Source organism: Andrographis paniculata, unplaced genomic scaffold, assembly GCF_009805555.1.
Source record: "Andrographis paniculata isolate CXL003 unplaced genomic scaffold, ASM980555v1 Contig34END, whole genome shotgun sequence".
NCBI classification, from domain to species: domain Eukaryota; kingdom Viridiplantae; phylum Streptophyta; class Magnoliopsida; order Lamiales; family Acanthaceae; genus Andrographis; species Andrographis paniculata.
The window spans coordinates 3,490,539-3,500,116 of NW_026137567.1; positions in this window are offsets into that span (position 1 = coordinate 3,490,539).

Below are 9,578 nucleotides of genomic sequence, written 5' to 3' on the forward strand. Positions count from 1 at the left end.
TAACTAGTCAATTTTTATTTAAATAATAATTTGAATGTATATTTATAAAATGAGAATAATATATTGAAAAAAATCATAAAAGTTAAGAGTAGTAAAAGTATGAAAATGAAATTAAAATATAAATACACATTGTCCATACCTTAATTTTCATATCTCTATATTTATCTGTAGTAATTCTTTTTTCTTTTTAATTTGAATTCACTCACTCAAAAAATCAAAAAAAAAAATAAATAATTCTGTTTTTTATTTTCATTTCTCTATACTATAGATATCTTAATATTCTCTCATTAGAATGTCATTTCTAACATTTATTTGGACGTACGAAACAGTGATTTTGTTTTTTTTTTTTTTCAAAAATAAAAATATACACAATTCTCCAAAAATATTACTCATTCCGTCTCATATCTATCTATCTGGTTGCTCTTTGCACAAATTTTTAAAATATTAGTATTATATTGAAATATAATAGAAATAAAAGTAAAAAGACTAGACGAACTTTATTAGTATTGTATGATATAATGGTAATGACATTTGTGTAATATATTGCAAATTGGAATGGTACTTATAATGTTAGGTCACTACAAAAAAAAATAGTATATTTGTAGCGAAATTTCGTCCTTAAAGTTCACGTAGCTAACGTATTTCCTTCATTAATTCCGTCTCTAATATCATTAGTAACGGAAAAAGTAGATTTAAGAACGAAAAAATTTCGTTACAAAATTGATATTTTCTTGTAGTGGGTAGATAGTACAGTTACTAAAAAAGAAAAATTGATACTTTCTTATGGGACGGACCAAAATAAAAAAATAATAGATTGTTAAGGACAGAGAGAATAATATATTACATATTAATTATTTTATATTAGATATACAATTTTATATACCTCACATAACATAACATAACATTTATTTATTTAAAATTTTTATTATTTATTTTTACTATTCAATATATTTCTTTTAAAAAAATATATCCAACACTAGTATTTATGTCAAATATTCCCTCCTTCTATTTTTTTTCTTAATTTGTACTACGTTTTGATATAATAATTAATATTCAAATATCAACAAGCAAAAGAAATAAATGTGACTCTTAGAGTCGGACGGATGTAGTATTATTTATTCTTTATGATTACCTAAAAAATATCAAGATTAAAATATAAAATTCATATAAATTAGAAATGAATAGTCAAATATTATAGTAATTAGTTGGCATAGTCAGCCCACATCCTAATTATAACAAAAAGCAGTAAATGGGCTGACAAACAGGCTTGTGGGGCTTTTAGCTATTTACGTCTTTGCGGAAAGTATGGCTGTGTTTGTTTGTGTTATCTTATTTCTGTAATATTTTTGTACTATATAATTATTTATTCTATACTATAAAATATAATTTTAAATGTGTATTATTTTTTAAGTATTATATTCAAAATTTATTATAGTAGTGAAATGGTTATTTTAAAACCCAGTAATTGATCCTATGTGAAATTCATTCGTATAAACATGTAAGTTAACATTATATGTATTATTCAAAATGGACAATTGAAAGATATTTGGAACAAACACAAAGAACTATTCATGAAAATAAGACGAGCAAAACGTAATATGACAATAAACTAAATACATACATATATATGTATATATATTAGTCAATTCAAAGACAAAAGAATTTGGTCATTTTCCATAACATTGATGGGTCATGAAATAAAGTTTGATGAATGAATTGTGTCCTTTGAAATGTGATCCATCAAATTTGGTTTCCCTTTACATGTGTTCTTCTTTTATTACATGAAAATGAAAGAACAAAGCTTGACCTACATAATCTTGACTAAAATACAAGAAACTACATTGTTCGAAATGGGTGTTGAATGACCCACTTCCTAAAGTGACAATATTATGAGTTAAAGATAAAAGAAACTTAAAGCCGAGACAAAGAAAAGACATCCAAAAAAATGTGCACAATAGAGAAAAATTAATGTGACCGACTAATTATGGGCATCGGCTAAAAGATCTCGTGTCGTAATAAGAAATGTCGATTTAGTTTTTTTTTTTTTTTTAATAATTATAATACTTTGTTGGAGAATATATTGTTTTATATTTTGTTAATTGATTATACAATTTTATCTGTTTTTTCCAACAATGCTGGTTTTTGTTAAAAATAAAAAACAAAAATCTTTCAATATATTCTATTTGTTATCGAAAATTATGCTCACTTTTTTGGACATGAGTTTTAATAAAATAATAATAATAATAATAATAATAATAATAATAATAATAGTAATGATTACTTTTTCATTTTACAGTAAAACAAATATAAAACAACGGATTTTACTAAAAAAAATATGAATATTTTTTTTTACAACAATTCAAAAAGAAAAGTGAGTATAAATTTGAATGATAAAAATAGTGTTATATATACATCATATTGGATTTCGATTGTAGAGAAATTTTCTTGTTCTAAAACTATGTTGCCTATAAGTAATAAAAGAAGTTTATTGTGATAGTTGTGTTAATTATGAAAATGTGAATATGAAACAGTGGTACTAATGAAAATATGGATGAATACATAAAAAAAAATATATATATATATATATATATATATAGAGAGAGAGCTTTATTAGGTAAAACTTGTGAAATTTTGAAAATTTTGATTTGAATTGAATACACAAAAAAACAAAAATAAAAGAAAAACAAATAAAAGAATGATTTCTATATTTATGTTCAAACTATTAATATTCTTATAGAACGGTGAAGAAAAAATTACTAAAATATATAATTTTTTGAAAAATATTATATTATTTGATTATATATATATATATAATCAATATTCACTAGTTACAAATTATCGATGCCCACATTTCACCATCTTTGTGTGTAATTGGTCCGTGGTGATGTACTCAAAATTACAACTCCAACAATAATATGTTGTTGTAATAAATATGATATCTTTATTGCGAGGTGTTTGATCAAAATTGGGACCTCAAGAAAGTTATTCCAATTTTATGTATGAATCGAACGAACTATGTTAAAAATGCTGACGGAAAGCTCTCGAAAATGAATAATGGATTAAACCACTAAATGTACTAAACTAATTTTTATGAGATTAGTTAACATGAATTTAATCATATAATGAAAAATAAAACTATAAATTAAAGATGAGATTGCGTCAGATATCAAACAGATAGTAAAACCTACAAGAAAATTGATAATGTTGTTAGATTATTTGAATGATTTTTCACCTCAAAGCTTAAGTTGTTAAGGGTATATATCGTTTATTTATTTATTTGCATGCGAGAGTCAATCAATACGCCTTCTCACGTGCAAAGGGATATATGCGAGACTTGCACGTAGACAACGACAAATGAGACGATGAGGCTCGAATTCGAAACCTATGGCTCTAGTACCATGTTAGATGATATAAATGACGGATACAAAAGATGAAACGATAACATTACGAAGGAAAAGAGATGTGAAAGAAAGGAAACAAATGAAAATTTATTTATTACATGTTTCGATCGATGATCTTATTATTATTCTTTTTCTTGTGTATTTAATTTGCAATGTTGTTTATTTCATTAACATCTATTCAATATTATTTGGTAAAAAAATAACTTGAAAAGTTATAGACAGTTTTACATATAAAAATACACAACACATTATTATATACCCTAAATCTTAGATAATTTGGTACAAATAATTACTTAAATCTACAATCGAGGAGTTTTGGAAACTCTTCAATTTGTCAAAATTAAGTAAATTTCAGAACTATTTTTAGGTTAAAAAAAAAAAAATTGACTTAAGATATTTATTTAAAAAACACTCAATATTTATCGATATTCGAAATATCCCAATAACAAATTATTAGTTACCTTTCAACTGCATCGATGGAATTACTTCATTGAATAGCAACAAGGAATTAAACTAATTGGGACCATTCTTGAAAACTGCTGGCTCTGGCTGGTCCTTCCCTGACCTTATTACCTTCTGCAATAATATATATATATATATATATATATCTACAAACTGACACAAGCCACCAAATCCCATTGACCAATTAACAAGGATATAATTATATTTTTTTATTTATTTAAAATACAAAAAAAAAAATAGGAAAAGAAAACAGTAGTAGTGTTAGAAATTTTGGGGGAAAATAATGAGATTGTTTTATTGATATCAAAAGAAGGAGTCTATACACAGACAATACAAAATAGACTCGATAGACTAAAATCTAAGTAATCTAATATATGAATAAGATCAAATTTAGACTTAAATATATTAAATCTAAAACTGAATATCTAAAATATCTCAACTAGTAGCATATTTACATATTGGACAGTCACTTTAACACTACACAAAATTAATGTATTTGTAACGGAATTCCGTTCCTAAAGTTCACTAGCTAACGTAATTTCATTCTTATTTCCGTCTCTAATGTCATTAGTAACGGAAAAAATAGATTTAGAGACAAAAAAATTTTGTTACAAAAATGATTTTTTCTTATAGTGCAGTGCGTACATTTTGTCTTAATCTTTAATTTGCCTTTATTAGCCAAGAATTTCATTTGTTAGGGTGTGAAGGTGAAATATATAGAGAGAGAGGCAACAAAATACATCGGGTGTGTTTGTTTGGGGATTGGATTTTAAATACACTATTTATCCTATTTTTTTTCTCAAAAATATCAAATCAAACACCTATTTTTTATTTTTTTATATTATACTAAAAATCAATTTTATATTCAAAACATCACATCAAACACCTATTTATATCACATCATACAACTATTCAAATTTAAAATTTTTACAATTCAAATCTCAACTCAAAATCCAAACTCCCAAACAAACACACTCATCATGTGTTGTCTAATTGGATGAACTGAATAATCATTATTAAGCTTAATTGCAATATATTTATATATGAAGTTTATAAGCTACTTTAAAGACAATAATGTTGTATTATTTTGTGGATTTTAGTACATATTTCTATTATTTAATTTTAATTTTTGTCAAAAATATCACTTTAAACAATTATTTATTTTTATATTATTTTACAAATTTTTTTACATTTAAATATTTTATCAACTTCTATTTATATCATATCAAACAAGTATTCAAATTCAATTTTTTATTATTTAAAAATTCAAATCCAAAAACTAAAATTCACGTACAAACACACCCTAAATTATTCAAAAAAAAAAAAAAAAAAACTAATAATTATTATTATTATGATTATAAAATATAATAATACAATATGACAAAAAGATACGGTTGGACGGTATGAAATCATATATATTTACATATTTAAAACAAAAATAAATAAATAAAACATTTGTTTTATCTTAAAAATGACTGGGCTAATGGCCCATCCTATAACTTTAATATTATATTATTGTTACTATTAATAGATTGAGATGTATTGGGCCGGCCCATTAATAATTTGACAGTAACCAAAAATAAAGATGTCAAATTTTACTTTTAATTTTACTATTTTAATTTTTTTTCTTAAAAATTATCAAATAAAATTAAATACTTACTTTTTATTTATTATATCATACCAAATTTTAATTTTACATTCAAAACATCTATTTCAACTATTTCAATTCAAAATTTTACTATTTAAAACCAAAATTCCACAAATAATAACACTCATAGGGTTTTTTTAAAATTTCATGTCAAAGAATTTTTTTTAATTCAAGTTTACAAGTAGTTTTCAAAATTATTTGAATTTAAAAATTTAAAGAATAATGAGAGTTTTTTTTTTTTTTAATTTTATAAATTATAAACACTTCGGATGTGTTTGTTCTGTGAAATAATTTGAATAAATATTTTTTATATAAAAGATAGGAAATTATTTAAGTAATATAAAATTAATAAATATATGTAATATATTAATTATTTTTAAAAAATATATTTTTGGAGAATTATAAATCTCATGAAAGAATATACTCTTGTTAGTGAAAAAGAATTATCAAAACCTTTTGTTTTCTATTTTTAAAAAAAATTTAGAAGTCTCTAACATAAGAACTAGCACATAATAAAAAACTCTTTTAACTTATAAAATAAGGAGTTTTAAAAACTTTTTGAATTATTAATTTAATTTTGAAAAGTACTAGTAAATCTAAATTTTAAAAATTATTATTTGACTTAGGTTAGTTATTTAAAAAAGAAATCCAAAATATATATATATATATATTTATTTATTTGTCTTGCGGATTTGGGATCATTTTTATATAATATTAACAAAAAAGCGTGTATATTTGTTATTATGTTTTTTCTTTTTCTTTTTTTCTTTTGTGATATTCTCTTAATGTTATAATTAATATTTGAAATAATTAACTTAAAATATATTAGATTAATTTATTTTTAATTTTGTCTACTAATATTATTGTTAGAATAGTTATAATAATAATAATTACTAACTGATAATTCCATCAAAAAATACTTTCTTCGTCTAACCAGGAAGTAAATATATGTTTTTGTATCGTTATACTTAACATTAAAAATATTCTTATAATTATATAATTTATTCTATAAATATCATTGTATTTGTATTATAAGAGACTAATAAAAATATTTTTATCATTTTATCTTGATTTGTACTATATTTTGATATAACAATTAATATTAAAAATGAACATAAGAAACAATTTTGCACTTTCTAACTTGACTGATGGAGTAATACAAAAAAATTTATAAAAGAAAAAACGAAAAATGAAAAGTATATTTCCAATCCTTAAAAAATATGACATCCATTTAATATATACATATGTGTGTGAAGGTTGTAAATTCCAAAATTTTCAAAATTTGTAAATTAAATATTATTTTGGTTTTTTGACTATTGCTATATATCATAAATTAATTTTATATTAATTTTATTTTAAAACTTTTTATTTATTTCTATATTAATGAAACTTTATTACAAAAATAAATTTTAATTAATTCCATATCATCACATACTAACTTCAACTAATAGTTATAATTATTAAAATATACTCGCTATCTTCGTTTAAAAGAGTTATATTTACCTTTTGCGCGTTAATCTTTTAATATTAACTATTATATTAAAATATAGTAAAAAAGAAAAAAAATATTTTATTAGTATCTTATAATACTAATATAGTGATATTTGTATAAAAAATTATAAAAATATAATGATATTTTTAATATTAATTATAATAATGCAAAATATAAATGTAACTTTTCTAGACGTACGGAAAGAGTATTTATTACTTATTATTTTTTGTAATTTGACAACTTTGTCACACGCAATAAAATTTAATAAATTAGACCTACTTTTACAATAAAGAATAGTGTAGTATAAATAAAGTAGAGTCATCTCTCGAAGAATAAAAAATATTTTATTTTTGGTTATCTAATATATATATATATAAAATAAAATTAGGGATTTGGAAGTTAGAAATAAAAATAACAACACACAAACTAAAAATGGCTAGAGTTAACTTCAATAAAAATAAGAATAAGCTTAAAAATAAGTTTTTAGTTTATGAATGAAATTGATAACTTGGATAGCGGGTTTAATTATCGATGCATATTTAATTTAATTAGTTTCTACATAAATTAATTATAGTTACCGACACGCGCCTAGTAACTAATTCTTTTTTACTTATTCAACAGTAAGGTATGCCCGTTAATTTCTTTCTAAATTAGACTAGAACTCTAGTGGCATCACAAAAAATTTACTTAGTACACCCGCATTATAAACTAGATGAGACTAATTTCATATAACAATTAGCTATGTGAAATTGTTTAAAATTGATTTTGTGATTTTCTAGAGGTGACGCAATTGTAAGCACTTAATTTAGTTTAGCTATTAATCTTTAATCTAACTAAAATATCTTGTCACAATATCCACCTAATTAAAAATTATTAAATATTAAAATCCGATATCACATAAATACTTAATGAATTAATAAATAATATAAAATTAAACAAAGTCTAAATCTCACAAGTCCATACTTAATTGTTTCTTTACTTCTAAACTAGAAAAATAATTATTTGTTATACATACGAGGAAAAACAAAAATAAGCATCGTTTGAAATTGATCGAATTGACAGAAAAAATTCGAAATCTCCTTTAATCTTTCTCTTTTTTCCCATTATGTGATTTTTCTGTGGGTTGTTTTGCACGGTGTTCTCTGGCATGAAAAGTGGCGCATCCTCCCCATTCTTTTCTTTTACTTTTTGCCCTAATTTTGAAACTTTTGAGCCTTTTAATTAATTATTTAAGTCGTTAGGTTTTTCTATTTTATTTTTTCTTCCATTCTACCAATGTTATTATTTTTCTCTTGCAGATTACAAATAATCAATATATACATAAATCAGCTATAATTCAATCAAAATCAACTAAATATTAAAAAAATGAATATTTTCATTATATGTAATTATAGTGAAGTATGTTTATGCAATTGCATTCTCGGCCCTATAAGGTTTTGTTTGGTACATGTTTTGATTTGATGAATTAGTTTAAATAGTATTTTGAGTTAATATTTTGTAAGAAAAAATAGTGTAAATTCATGCATATTATATTAATTATTTGATTGAATATTTAATAATTTTTTTAAGTATTTACAATAATATGTATAATACCAAATTAAGAATAGAAAATTATTAAACATATTTATTAATTAATGATTATAAAAAAATTTACCAAATTAAATATTAAATATAATGTAAATATGATAGAAAATCTTGAAAAATGATTCTATAGATATGACATATTTCAAAAATAGTATGCCAATGTTTTTTTATTACATTCAATGAGAAATATAATGGTAGTATTGTATGTGTTTTTTTTTTTTTTTTTTATCATTTTGATTGTTGTAGGAGGACATTAAACATTATTTTATCGACAAAAATTTATATAAAAAATTATTTTTATACAGAGTCCATTCAAAAAATCAAAATAATAGAGTCGTGCATACTAAATTTAAAATTTTCCATTCAAAAAGAGGAAAGTATTTTTCGACTTTTTTTCCGTAAGCATTAAGTGTTCTTTAACAAGACACGCCATTACACCAAAATCCGAGTCACACTAAATCTGATTATGGACTCCAATAATAGGGTTGAAACAATTAAGTGTGAATGATTACATATTTACAACAATCCATAATATTCTTACCATTATTTCTTTTAAATCGCAAGATCGAATAACCTGAAGAGCGACAAGATCGTTTGAACAACAATAAAATCAATCAAGACACCAAAGAAATCACCTCGCCCAATCGATCTCATCATCGTTGCTATGGACTTTTCTTGTTTCGAATTCGGGTGCCAAAACCACCCATGGCAAAACCCTCAGCCGGGGATTTGTCCATCTTGTCTGAGAGAAAAGCTGTCAATAGTTTCGACAAATTCAAGAAAGTATATCCAAGACATTTCTGTGACTCCTCCTTCACCTCCCATTTACAATTATTATTCTCATTCTACTTCTAGCAGCTCAACAAGCCATGGACACAACCTGCATCATCATCGAGGAATATCTGAGGTTGTGGGCGCAATCGTTGTGGCTTTTACTAAGAAAAATGGATTGAAAAAGAGTGGTTCGATGGGTGCTGACCCCTCAAGGGAA